This window comes from Triturus cristatus, chromosome 7 (assembly GCF_964204655.1).
Source record: "Triturus cristatus chromosome 7, aTriCri1.1, whole genome shotgun sequence".
In the NCBI taxonomy this organism is placed as follows: domain Eukaryota; kingdom Metazoa; phylum Chordata; class Amphibia; order Caudata; family Salamandridae; genus Triturus; species Triturus cristatus.
Window position 1 is genome coordinate 1,645,814,346 of NC_140590.1, and position 12,746 is coordinate 1,645,827,091.

Consider the following 12,746-nt stretch of genomic DNA (forward strand, 5'->3'; position numbering starts at 1 on the left):
GCTCCATACGTACGCGGGTGGGGGTACGTGGTGCACTTACACTGTTGGGGTGGGGGTACGCTCCATCCATACGCGGGTGGGGGTACGTGTCGTACTTACACTGTTGGGGTGGGGGTACGCTCCATACGTACGCGGGTGGGGGTACGTGTCGTACTTACACTGTTGGGGTGGGGGTACGCTCCATACGTACGCAGGTGGGGGTACGGGTCGTACTTACACTGTTGGGGTGGGGGTACGCTCCATCCGTACGCGAGTGGGGGTACGTGTCGTACTTACACTGTTGGGGTGGGGGTACGCTCCATGCATTCAAGGTGAGGATACGGGTCGTACTTACACTGTTGGAGTGGGGGTACGCTCCATACGTACGCGGGTGGGGGTACGTGTCGTACTTACACTGTTGGGGTGGGGGTACGCTCCATACGTACGCGGGTGGGGGTACGTGTCATACTTACACTGTTGGGGTGGGGGTACGCTCCATGCATACGGGTGGGGGTAGGGTCCGTACATATCCGTCCCCACGCTATGTGATGCTTTTGCGGCCCGTACCCAGGCCTTTGCCACGTGGGTACGAGCCGTCCTGCCATTGTTGGGGTGACGTGGGTGTGGGTGTGGGCGTGGTACGACTCGTACCCACGCTCTTCAGGCGTGGGTATGGGACCTACCTGTCTGGTTGTGTTGCCGGTTCGCGTCGTGACGGACTTCCGTTGTGGCGGTCGCTGGCTTAGCTGGACACGCCCCCACCCCCTCGTAGTGACCAGGGCATGGGAGTCAGGTATGTCCAGGGCATGTGTGCTGTGTGACTTTGGTGGGGGGTTTGTGGCCTGCCCTGGTCCTGCCACCCCCACCCCACCCCACTTTCCCCCCTCCCTTAGTTGTTCTGACCTTCTGCGGCATCTGCGTCCGAACCTGTAGAAGAGGTCGACTGCTATGAGGGCCGGGATGACACGTAGGTTCGGGTCCATGTCTGTCCGTCGCGTACGGTTCCTCCTTGTTCGCGTCGTCCTGTCTGTCCGTCGCGTACTGGTCCTCCTTGTTCACGTCGTCCTGTCTGTCCGTCGCGTACTGGTACTCCTTGTTCGCGTCGTCCTGTCTGTCCATCGCGTACTGGTCCTCCTTGTTCGCGTCGTCCTGTCTGTCCGTCGCGTACTGGTACTCCTTGTTCGCGTCGTCCTGATTTCCCGGCAGTTTTTGGCAGCCGGAAAATATTCACCGTGCGGGATGACGTCGGTGCGAATCGTGATTCCTGGTTCGTGAATGGCAGGCTGCGAGCGTCCCGACGTCAGGTCGGCGCTTTCCCGGATCGCATTTGTAGGTTTATTTTGTTCGGTCGGGGTTTTTTACGATTCGTACGGAAATGGTGTTCCCGTGCGAATCGTAATTCCATGTTTGTATATTTTGACGACCGGGTACGCGTCGGACGGAGAATATGCTCCGTCCGACGGTTCGTACCCGGTTTTTACAGGATCGTGATCGGCGCCTTAGTCTTTTAAACAATCACTTATAGAAACACATACTTATTCATACAGGAACTCTTTCAATCTCTCACTCTCACATATACTCACTTATATACACCAATAGTCACATATACTAGTTTAAAACATATGTAGTTACTCATAAAGACACTATTGAGACAGTCATTCACTCACTAACACACCCTTACACACACTCATCCACCCATACAGTCCTGCACACATGCTGTCTTCAGCACATACAAACTGTGAGTCACTCATTCATGCACCTATGCACTACGTAATACCCCCCACCGAACCATGCAGACACTCAGACTGATACTCAAAAACCCAACTAATAACCTATAGAGACACCCATGTAGCTACTCACCAACCCGTGCAGCCACTTATACACAAAGTGAGAGACTGATACAGATATTTACATATTTAAACATTACTCACTAAGCCATGTATTCACTATGATACACTTAATCAGTCAGTTACACAATCAATTTTTCAAAAACAAATCATCCATTTAGACACTTATATACCCATTTATTCTTCCATCGACCTTGAGATATACATATATAAAACATATTTAATTTTCAGAAAAACACACATTCACTGGATGATGTCATCAGTGATGTCATTTGAGATGTCATCAGTGATGTCATGAGTGATGTCACTGACCATGTCATGGGTGATGTAATATGTGACGTCATCAGCATTGCATTGCGGGCGCGCGAGTTATAGTTAGCTGAACTAACTATAACGGGGGAATTTCAATGGTTTTGTACAAGTGAAAAGTCCAGCTAACTATAACACGCCTGAAACCTATGGTTTTTTCAGTGAATTTCTGAGGTTTTTTAAATGCTAATTCCTAACTATAACGTGCCTGAAACCTATGTTTTTTTCTGTGAATATATATATATATATATATATATATAATTTAAAATTATTTTTAAAAAAATCTAGGATAAATTAAAACACTAAACTATGAAAAGTATTTAAACTTAAATTGCCCAATACAATCAGTGCAACAGTAGGATAGCAATATCATTAAATTTACTATTCCCACTCCAGTGAGTGCTGCAGTAGGGAAAGTGTTGGATAGCAGAGGGGTAAAAATTACTATTCTCACTCCAGTAAGAGCAACAGTAGGATAAGTGTTGGAGAGCGGAGAGGTAAAAATTACTATTCCCACTCCACTGAGTGCAACAGTTGGGAAAGTGCTGGATAGCGGAGGTGTAAAAATTACTATTTCAACTCCAGTGAGTGCAACAGTAGGAAAAGTGTTGGATAGCGGAGGAGTAAAATTTAATATTCCCACTCTAGTGAGAGCAACAGTCGGGAAGGTGTTGGATTGCGGAGGGGCACAAATTACTATTCCCACTCCAAAGAGTGCAACAGTAGGGAAAATGTTGGATAGCGGAGAGGTGAATATTAGTATTCCCACTCCACTGAATTCAACAGTAGGATGAGTGTTGGACAGCGGAGTGGTAAAAAAATTTTTTTCCAATCCAGAGATTGCAACAGTAGGGAAAGAGTTGGATAGCAGAAAGGTAGAAATTACTATTTCAACTTCAGTGAAATTACTATTCCAACTCCAGTGAGTGCAACAGTAGGGAAAGTGCACGATATCAGAGAGGTAAAAATTACTATTCCTACTCCAGTGAGTGCAACCGTAGGGAAAGTGCTGGATAGCAGAGGGGTAAAAATTAATATTGTAAATCCAATGAGTGCAACAGTAGGGAAAGTGCTGGAAAGCGGAGGGGTAAAAATTACTATTCCCCATCCATTGAATGCAACAGGAGGGAAAGGGTTGGACACTGGAGGGAAAAAAATGACTATTTACACTCCAACACTCAAAAAAAAATGTATATATATATATATATATATATGTATAAATATTAAAAATGTACAAAAAAAATAAAAATTTACAAACAACATTGAACAAATGAAAAGAAATTAAATATATAAAAAGAACACATATTATAGTATTAATTACATATAAAAATAACTACAAATACTATATTTAATAAAATTATACATACATTTACAAAAAAATAATTCTTTTAAACTAGAAAATATTTCAACACAAAAAAATAATTAACTTATAAATGTATTTATTTTATTTCCTATCCAATAACACCACACCAATAACAAAACACTTCAACATTTTTAATTATATTTATTTACATAATTAACAATCAATTAAATAAATATTATTAATAAAAAACATAATAAACAATCATTGACTACACACACTATAATTTCCACAGTAAGCACCTGAATTAAACTATAAAATAATAAAACACAATTAAAACTTGTTTTAAAATGAAAAACTATTACTATTAACAACTAATAATTAAATAATTAAAATGTATTTACTACCCACCCTTTACCCCTTTGAAGGTAAAAGCAACACAAAAATAAACAACGACCCAAAATAAATATCAAATAATTAAGACCTACATATTTATTAATTAAACACAAATTACTTCCCACCCTTTACTCCTATAGACACTACAACACACATCTAAAATGAATTACACAATTACCATAATTAATGACCAATTCACTATTTAAAATTAATTAACAACCAATTTATTAATTCATAAATTAAAAATAAATTACTTCCCACCATTTACACCTATAAGCACCACAACACACACCCAAAATTAATTACAAAATTACCAACATTAATAACCAATTAACTAATTAAAATTAATTAGCAACCAATTATTAATTCATAAATTAAAAATAAATTACTTCCCACCCTTTACACCTATAAACACCACAACACACACCTAAAATGAATAACACAATTACCATAATTAATTACCAAATAATTAATTAAAATTAATTAACCACCAATTAATAATTAATTACTAACAAATTACTTTACACATTTAACACTATAACATCTCAGTTAAACAAATATTAATAAATAAAAAGTATTCAATACATTTAAAATAATTAAGGGCCCCATTACGATGTCCGCCCGCCACCGTAATGGTGAACGGGACTGTCCGCCAGAGGTGCGGCGGTCCTGCTGTGGCCATTAGGATGCCACCACCACCATGGTGGTGGCATCCCCCATTCACAACATTGTGGCGGGCGGTGCTCACAGCACCGCCCGCCACAATGCATTGGCATGCACAATGTGACAGGCACCGTGCGGTGCCTGCCACCTTGTCCATGCCAATGTAGGGGGGTACCATAGGTACCCCCATGTGCACCCCCCACCCCACCAACACTCTGGGAGCCCGCTAAGGCCCCCAACAGCAAAGACCGCAAGCCTTTCCTAGATGCCTGCATGATAATATGGATTGAAACCCTTTCATGAAGCTTTTACATTTAACTCGTGAGGGACATCTAGTAACGACTAGTGGAACTGCGGCTTGATGTAATAATAATTTCAATGCTTTTGCATTTGACTCGTGAGTGACATCTAGTAACGACTAGTTGAACTGCAGCTCTTTGTAGAATTATTTTGATATTGGATACTATAATATTCACTGCCCACTGCTAATCTCGTCCCATAATGCTTAGCAGGACCTTTGGTTTGGATTGTATTTTTGCCAATAACTGTGCTTGGGGAGGTCTTAAGAAGATGGGGCCACCACTGAATGGTTCAACAAGATGTGCTTTTTGTTTTCAAGGCATCTGCTTGGATCTCTCCCTAGTGTAGTGAGGATCCCAAAATCATCACGTCTCCTCCTGCTTGCTAAATTATCATTTTCACTTTTGTGAAATGACTATATGCATTTTAGAATATAAAGACAGAGATACTTATTTTATCATAACTTGCACTGTGCAAGATGCTGTTTGTAATTATTGCACAGAGCAGACAAGTACACAGTGCCAACAGCTACGCACACTATGCAGTTTGCGTATCTGAGCGTAGTTCAAAGTGTACTTCGCGTAGCTACCCGTAGTGCTACTACGCAAACTACACCCAGGGTGTTGTGTGGGAGTGTGCAGAGTGTGCTAATTGTGACAAGCCGATCAAGTGTAGGACACAACCTATGGTGATTAGAGAGCAGGCTGCTTCTCCTTGGTCTGATATTTCCTTAGACATCTTGGGTCCTGTGAAGTTTATATCGCAAGATAGTTATGTCATCGTATGCATAGATATGTTTTTTTCACGGTGGCCGGAAATCAAGATTGTGAACTCTGTTGAGGTTCTGTTGTGGTAGAGTTCTTGGATGAGCTTTTGGAGCTAGAAGGCTTCCCTCAAACCATTTTGTCTGACAATGGTGTCCAATTCACCTCTCGCATAGTGGAGGATTTTCTGTCTACTAGGAGTATTAAACACAAGACGTCTGCTCTTTATCACCCACAACGTAATGGTGTGGTTGAGAGGTTTATCAAGGTGCTTAAAGAAGCTATGCAACAGCCAAGATCTTGTGGTGATTGCTGGGAGGTTGCTATTAAAAAGAAAGTGAGAGAATATCGTTACACCCCCATCCTCTACAGGCATGGCTCCCTTTCGACTCTTTAAAGGTAGAATGGCAAATGCGGAGGTGGCTCCCTCTTGGGTTTCTGCAAAGAGAGTGTTGGTTGATGCAAAAGTGGTTTGCACAGATGGTTGGAGGGAAAGAGAGAAAGGTAGAATGGATAAAAGGAAGATTAGTTATGATATGAGAAAAGCTGTGAAGAGTACGATAATTGAAGTTGGTGACTGGGTCAAGATTAGGTTGCCTAAGAAAACTTCTGGTGTGTCGAAATACAGTCAGCCTATTAATACAGGTCATTAAAGTGTTTAAAAATGCCATAAAAACGAGTGATCACAGGATTTGGAATTTGGGCAGGGTCACAAAATGTTGCTCTACATCTGCATGTCCTGCCGCAAGTTCCTCTTCAGTGTCAGATCAACATGAATCTGTGGTTCCTGAGAGCTGTTTAAGACCACTTTGTTGTAGCTGGTTCCTCTTAGTTTTCAAGATTATGCTTCATAATGCTTTTTCGTTTTTTGTAACGTGCTCATTCTGTGACATTCTTTTTCTCTTTTCTTTTGTTCATTTTTTTTTGTTCTGCTGTTTGTTTATGAAGGGGGAGGTGATGTGGTGTTCTGCACCTTTGTTAACCACAGATTCCTGATTTTGGAATGTGGTGAAGGTTGCCTAGCACTGCTTGAACTTAGAAGGCAGTAGCTCCTGACTAGCTGCTGGATGGTGTCTCTAAGTTACAGCTTACTTGAATAAAGTTCTCTCTCTTTAACTTCAAAAGCCTGGACTTCAATTTATGAGAGACTCACTTCCACACTTTCCCATTGCCCATTGTATTATTAACACTTTATTCAGAAGCCCTAAACCTAAAAATATTTCCAGGGCCCAGGGTTAGATGCACTTCTAATCAAACAGATTTTTCAAAATAACCACTGAAATAAACATGTAATGTTTATTTCAATATAAAAAATATATAAGGGGTTACTTGTGTAATACGGGTCTGTACTGCCACTTTGAGGTTTTGGTGACATTCACAAGCCATTCGGCCTTCTGTCTTCTAGTTTATGATGTCACCAAAATCTTTTAATACCAATATTGGACCATATTATGCATTTACCCCAAGGTTCCCAGGTCAATGCATGACTAGTTGCTCTAGTTTAGGTATTCTCTGGTACTTTTAGACTTGCTTACCTGATTAAAAATAAGGACTACAAATCCCACCATGAAAAGAACAAAACTGGTATGGGGCACCCAGTCACTTACGGACCCAGTAAACCTGGAAACTATGCTACAAGCATAGCTGCTGCTTTTGTTGCTATTGCTGCAAAAGAAGGGGTAAAAGCTGAACATGACAAACGTTTGTATCTTTGCCTTTTTAAGTAATCCCATTGCAAGAATGTTTTGTTTAATGCTATGCTTACCTAGGATGAGGTTGCTAGTGAAAATGGCTAAATGTGAGCACACAGATCAGATACCATCATATGCCAGGCTCAGATTACCCCAATAGCTAAGGTTCATTTACTACCCCATAAGTCTATGCTGAAATTTAAAGTGGACCCTAACATGTACTTTTCATTTTTACTGATTGATTACCACACAAACAATATGTCTCTGGAGCTGTGTGATACCATAGTGCTCTGTCAGTGACTCGTCTTTGTATTCCTGTGCTAACACTTATTGACTCTCCTGGCTTTTTGTTTTGAAAACCTGACCACCATACAATTAGTAGAAATAAAATGTGGACTATGCCCCACTGAGAGAGCTAAAACAAGATAACAATTGGCAAACTTCCCATACTTGTGCTACTTCTCCGCCTGTTGCACAGGCATGATCAACACAGTCCTTAATGTGAGCCAGAGGTTGCAGGTGGAGCTCATCGCCACCCATTTCTGGGGACTGGCACCTATTTTTCCTCAAAAAAATTTGATCCAGGGCAAGAGAGAGAAAAAACAAAAGGGGGAAAGAAGGATGAAAACAAAGACAGAAAAGCAGCCATAAAGGGAGATGGCATAGAAGAAAGAACCTTCAAGAGTGCGATAGAGAAACAGGGAGTGTCTGGACACAGGGTATAAACAAGACTACACAGCCTTGGTTTTTGGCACCCAACCATTTGATAGTGCCGCCATGGCCTTGAGAGCAAAACCTTGGGCCCTTGCACTTATTATTTTACAAAGTAAGAGCTAGATCCAGCGAATATAATTGAATTACTGCTACTATAGCACTACACACAACATGATAGCTTCTGAGCACTTTGAAGATGGCACTAGTTAAAAAAAAATCAGACTAAGCCATGGTGGGACTGGACTTGGTTAATCAAGTCAGAGACAATACCTGCTGCTGCTAGTTGTAGTGGTGAGAAAGTAGATGTGGACGAGCCACTGAAAATTCAAGCCAGATGTCTGCTTTAGCTCAGATCTAGTGCCTTTGGACCCTTGACCTTACGATGAGACGACTCTTAATTTGGCTTCTGCCTGCCACCCACACTCTCAGTCCAGGTGCCAAGAATTAAGGTCAAAGTATTAATCTTTGATGTAAAGCAGACCATATAAAGAATTCCTATCTAGTGACTAAATTGCACAATGTGAAACTACAAACAAAATATGGGGCCAATCTTGGTTTCCAGTTGTAAGTTCAAACCATGCATGCATTTACCACTCATACCTTTACTTTGTGGTCCGAACCACGAATGCATCTTTAAAACACATTCCTTTACCAAGCAGGCCATTACAAGGACTAGCCTTAGGAAAATTTCTCGACTATGGAATAGTATAATTTACTTTTCCAACTCCAGTCTGCGCAACTGTAGGGAAAGAGCTGCACTTAAAGTCCAACAACGCTTTCCCTAAGGCAAGTTATTGTGACAACTTGCATGGTAAAAGAATGCGCTGTAAAGGTGCATTCGTGTTTCGGATCGCATTGTAAAGCACAGTGTGGTCAAAGCCACATTTTAATGGTTGTTTTCCCTGGCTTCCTTGCTTGACCAAGTTATGTGATCCTATGGAAAGAATTTGTTTCACCGTGCCTCCTTTTTCTTCATTATTGCATATGAGCACACCTTTAAATATGTGAGATGAGGATGTGCACTGTATGAAACCCTATTGTGTTTGATTTAATAAGCTATAATATTGGTCCACACACAATAAAACATAGGGTTCACTTGACAACTGACTTGCCTCTTACTGCTCACTAATAGCATTGTCATCTGGGCATGCAGAAGGAATGTTTTTAAGCTCAAGTTTATACACTATCAGTTTTAATATATGCTTCTCAATGAGGTGAAATTATTTGATATTTTAAGGGGAAACTCTTCTGCTTTCCGGAATTTAGAATTAAAGCCAAACCAGTTACCTTTGACTACCTTTGACTTAAGACAGACATATGAGAGAAAGAGATTACAATCCAGTGGCTAAATTGCCGAATGTAAAACTGGGAAACAAGGGATCAATCCCGGCTTCCTCGGTCCACCAAATTGTGTGATTCTAAGCAAATATTTAACTTCCCCATTCCACCTTATTCTTTATTATCACATACAAGAACACCTTCAAATTTGTTAGTGTGGGGGCGTGCACGTACAAAACCTCTTGTGTTTGATTAAGTAGGCTGTGATGGCTTTTGACCTATAATATAAATCTAAGGCACCTACAGGGCACAAATGACAACTGACTGGCCTCTTAGTGTTCACTAATCGCATTGACGTCTTGGAGAGGGCAGGAATGTGTTTTTTAATGAATGCTACTTAATGCAGTGGCATAATCTGATATTTTAAGGGGAAACTCTCCCGCTTTCCAGAACTAAGAAATAATGGTAAATTATTAACCATTGGCTTAAAACAGACATATGAGAGAAAAACATTCCTGTCCAGTGTCGAAATTACAGAATGTGAAACTGCAAACTTGGGGGCATATTATCAAGGCCAGGCGATAAACTTATCGCCGCTTTAGCATCCGTTTTCGGGCGTAAAGCGGCGATAACTTAATCGCCTAATCAGCAAGGACACGCTTGCGCGTGTATTGCTGACTTAGCCCCCGTTTCCAGCACGCCTAACTTTGCATCGCTAATGAGATGCAAAGTAGGCGTGGCTGTGAAACCAACCAGGGAAAATATCGTGAAGGCAGCTTCGCGATATTATCAAGGAAGGGTAGCGATTTTTTTTATCGCGTTAAGTGTGCCTTAACCTATTCAGTGCCCATGACGAGATAGTCTCGTCATGGAGCACGGTTGCGCTGTGCCCATGACGAGACTATCTCGTCATGAACCCCACCCACTAGTGCAACGCCCGGCACAGGAGGGGGAAAGGGCGTGGCACTGAAGGGGTTAACGCAGGAATTTAACGTCTGTTAAATTCCTGACTACGTCATACTTAACATGGGGGGTGGATTGTGTGGCTAAGACCACAGGCCCCTATTATCAAGGGTATCGCCGTTTTCCATGGAACATCGCTGGAAAACCAGCAATGTTCCATGGAAAACATCGCTATTGCTAGGATAATTATCGCCATTGCGCTGAGCATTGTTAATACAGCGCTAGCATGGCGATAACTATCTGCGATAGCCGGCGTTAAACATTTTAACGCTAAGAGCGGCCATTGCCCCTTGGAATTAATCCAACCTTCCCTGCTTGACAAAATTGTGTCATGTTAAGCAAACATTTTATTTCCCGGTGCTGCCTTATTCTTCATTACGAAATATGTGAAGACATTGAAATATGTGTGTTTAGGATGTGTTTATGACTTACCTGCAGAGTAGCAGATAGCACTTGCCTCTCAGTTGTTCAGTAATGAGGACTGCTGATTCCTTGTCCGGCTGGAGTACCCTCGTTGCCTGGACACCGATGCTTCAAGCAGTACCTTGTTGGTGTAGAGCAGAGTGCTGCAAATACTACAATACCAGCTGCTGTAGCGCCGATGGGCTGCAGACCGTGAAATGGGCAGCTACACAGCTCTGTCTGTGCCACACTGCCAGCAGAAGGCACTGCTGTGATCACAGCACATACTACAAAGAGATGCAACTTGGGCACTGGTAGGTGGCAAATGTCATTCTGCACTCATGGGCCAGGCCGCAGGTCCATTTAAAGCCTGCACAGCTTGGCAAACAAACGGGAGCAGTTCCCTGAGCTGTGCAGCATGCATGCGCAGTCTCCAAGGCGGTGCACCTGCAGGAAGATGATTTAATTTGTAGAAGCTAGCAAGGTCGAGCGAAGGTCAGGGAAAGCACATCCCACAGCCCCGCCTCTGTGTGTGTGGGTGTGACTGCACTAACTTTCCTTGGAGAATGAGACTAGTTACCAGCTTGGCCCCTTGCTTTAGACATTGAGTGCAATCTGCTGTTATGACCTTTCTAGAATTGAGCCCTCACACACTGAATAATTAAGTGGAATAAACGTAAAACAAGAGCAAAGACTGCACTTTTCCATACAAAATTATAGACTGGCCCGGCCCACTCGGCCCCCGTGGCTGCGGCCCTGCCATGGCTATTACTAGAAAGCGAAAAGGCCATTGGTTGTGGTTTGCATATGTCAAATCTGATCGATATGGTTTTATGAGACTTGTAATGGTTTTCTTCCACCACACAAATATTCATTCGTACATTCTAAAAAAGCGGTGGGTGTAATGTTTTAATTCATTTAAGCCATTGGTAAATCCTGTGGGCTGCGTTCAAGTGTGCTGTTTTTGTTAGCTGTGCTACTACTGACAAGGACCAACCAAATGCAAATTAGCCTGGATCATCTTCTGACAGAAACTGCCAAGTCCCAATTACTAGGCTACATACCTTATGCTGCTTAGTGAGTAGAATAAACATTTTAATCCTGCCAGAGACACGGAGACCGCATAAAACAAAAGTTTAAGAACATTAAAAAAAAATCCATGCAATATAACGGGACTAGCTGAGCTAACCAGAACAGCCATCGTTCCAAAAACCTATAAAACATGGTTCAGTAGCTCACATGTCCTCATCCTTCACACCACCAAGTGCCTTCCCCCGTCCGCGGAAGGTGATGGGTCACTCACCCGAAGGAGTACCTGTTTGAGCGCCAAGTGAAGGAAATGGCCCAAATAGGGTCATTCTGGTCACTCACGACCACCTCTCAGCCTTTCGTACTAAATGTCGGTCAGACAGCACAGAATACAAACCAATACTTGCTTATTCAGATACACTCAGAGTGGAGCCCAATCTGCCCAGTTGCTTATGAGTGCTGCAGATGGACTGACATCAGCAAGCTTAACGATACATTATGTACACTTCGAAACCAATGAAAACACACCCACCATGGAATTTTCCAAGCAGATGCAGCTGGACAGTAAATTACAAAGGAGTAAGTTTCAATTCTGAGGCCGGGCACACATTATCTGCTATTCAAGGTCATTCTGCCTGTGCCCACCGCTAGACAAGTGGGAGAAGGCCTACATCTAACAAGAAAGGTAGGCGGTAATAAGAACAGTGCACTCATTAGTGTAACGAAGATCAGCTCCGAAGAAACATAATGAAGAGAAGGCCGTTTCTCATAAATGGCAAAGGATTAGTTTCAATTACGATTCAAAATGGCGGTCGTACACAAAATGGTGCAGCGAATGCTAACTTTACATAAACAATGCTAAAGCATATTTTTCTATTCTAACAGACCCTCCTTTTAGCATGAGCTAATAATGTTTGTATAATTGCAGAATACTTATAACGTGAAAATTCATAAATGAACTTTTTTAGGAGCACTCCATGTCTTCAGCATCAGGAAGGGAAACAGTAAGGAGGGAAGAAGTCTCGAAAATGTCCTCTTCTATGTGCATGAGTTCATCCACTTCTTTTTGTATCATAATTGTTGCATTAGTATCATGAATTGATATCTTATT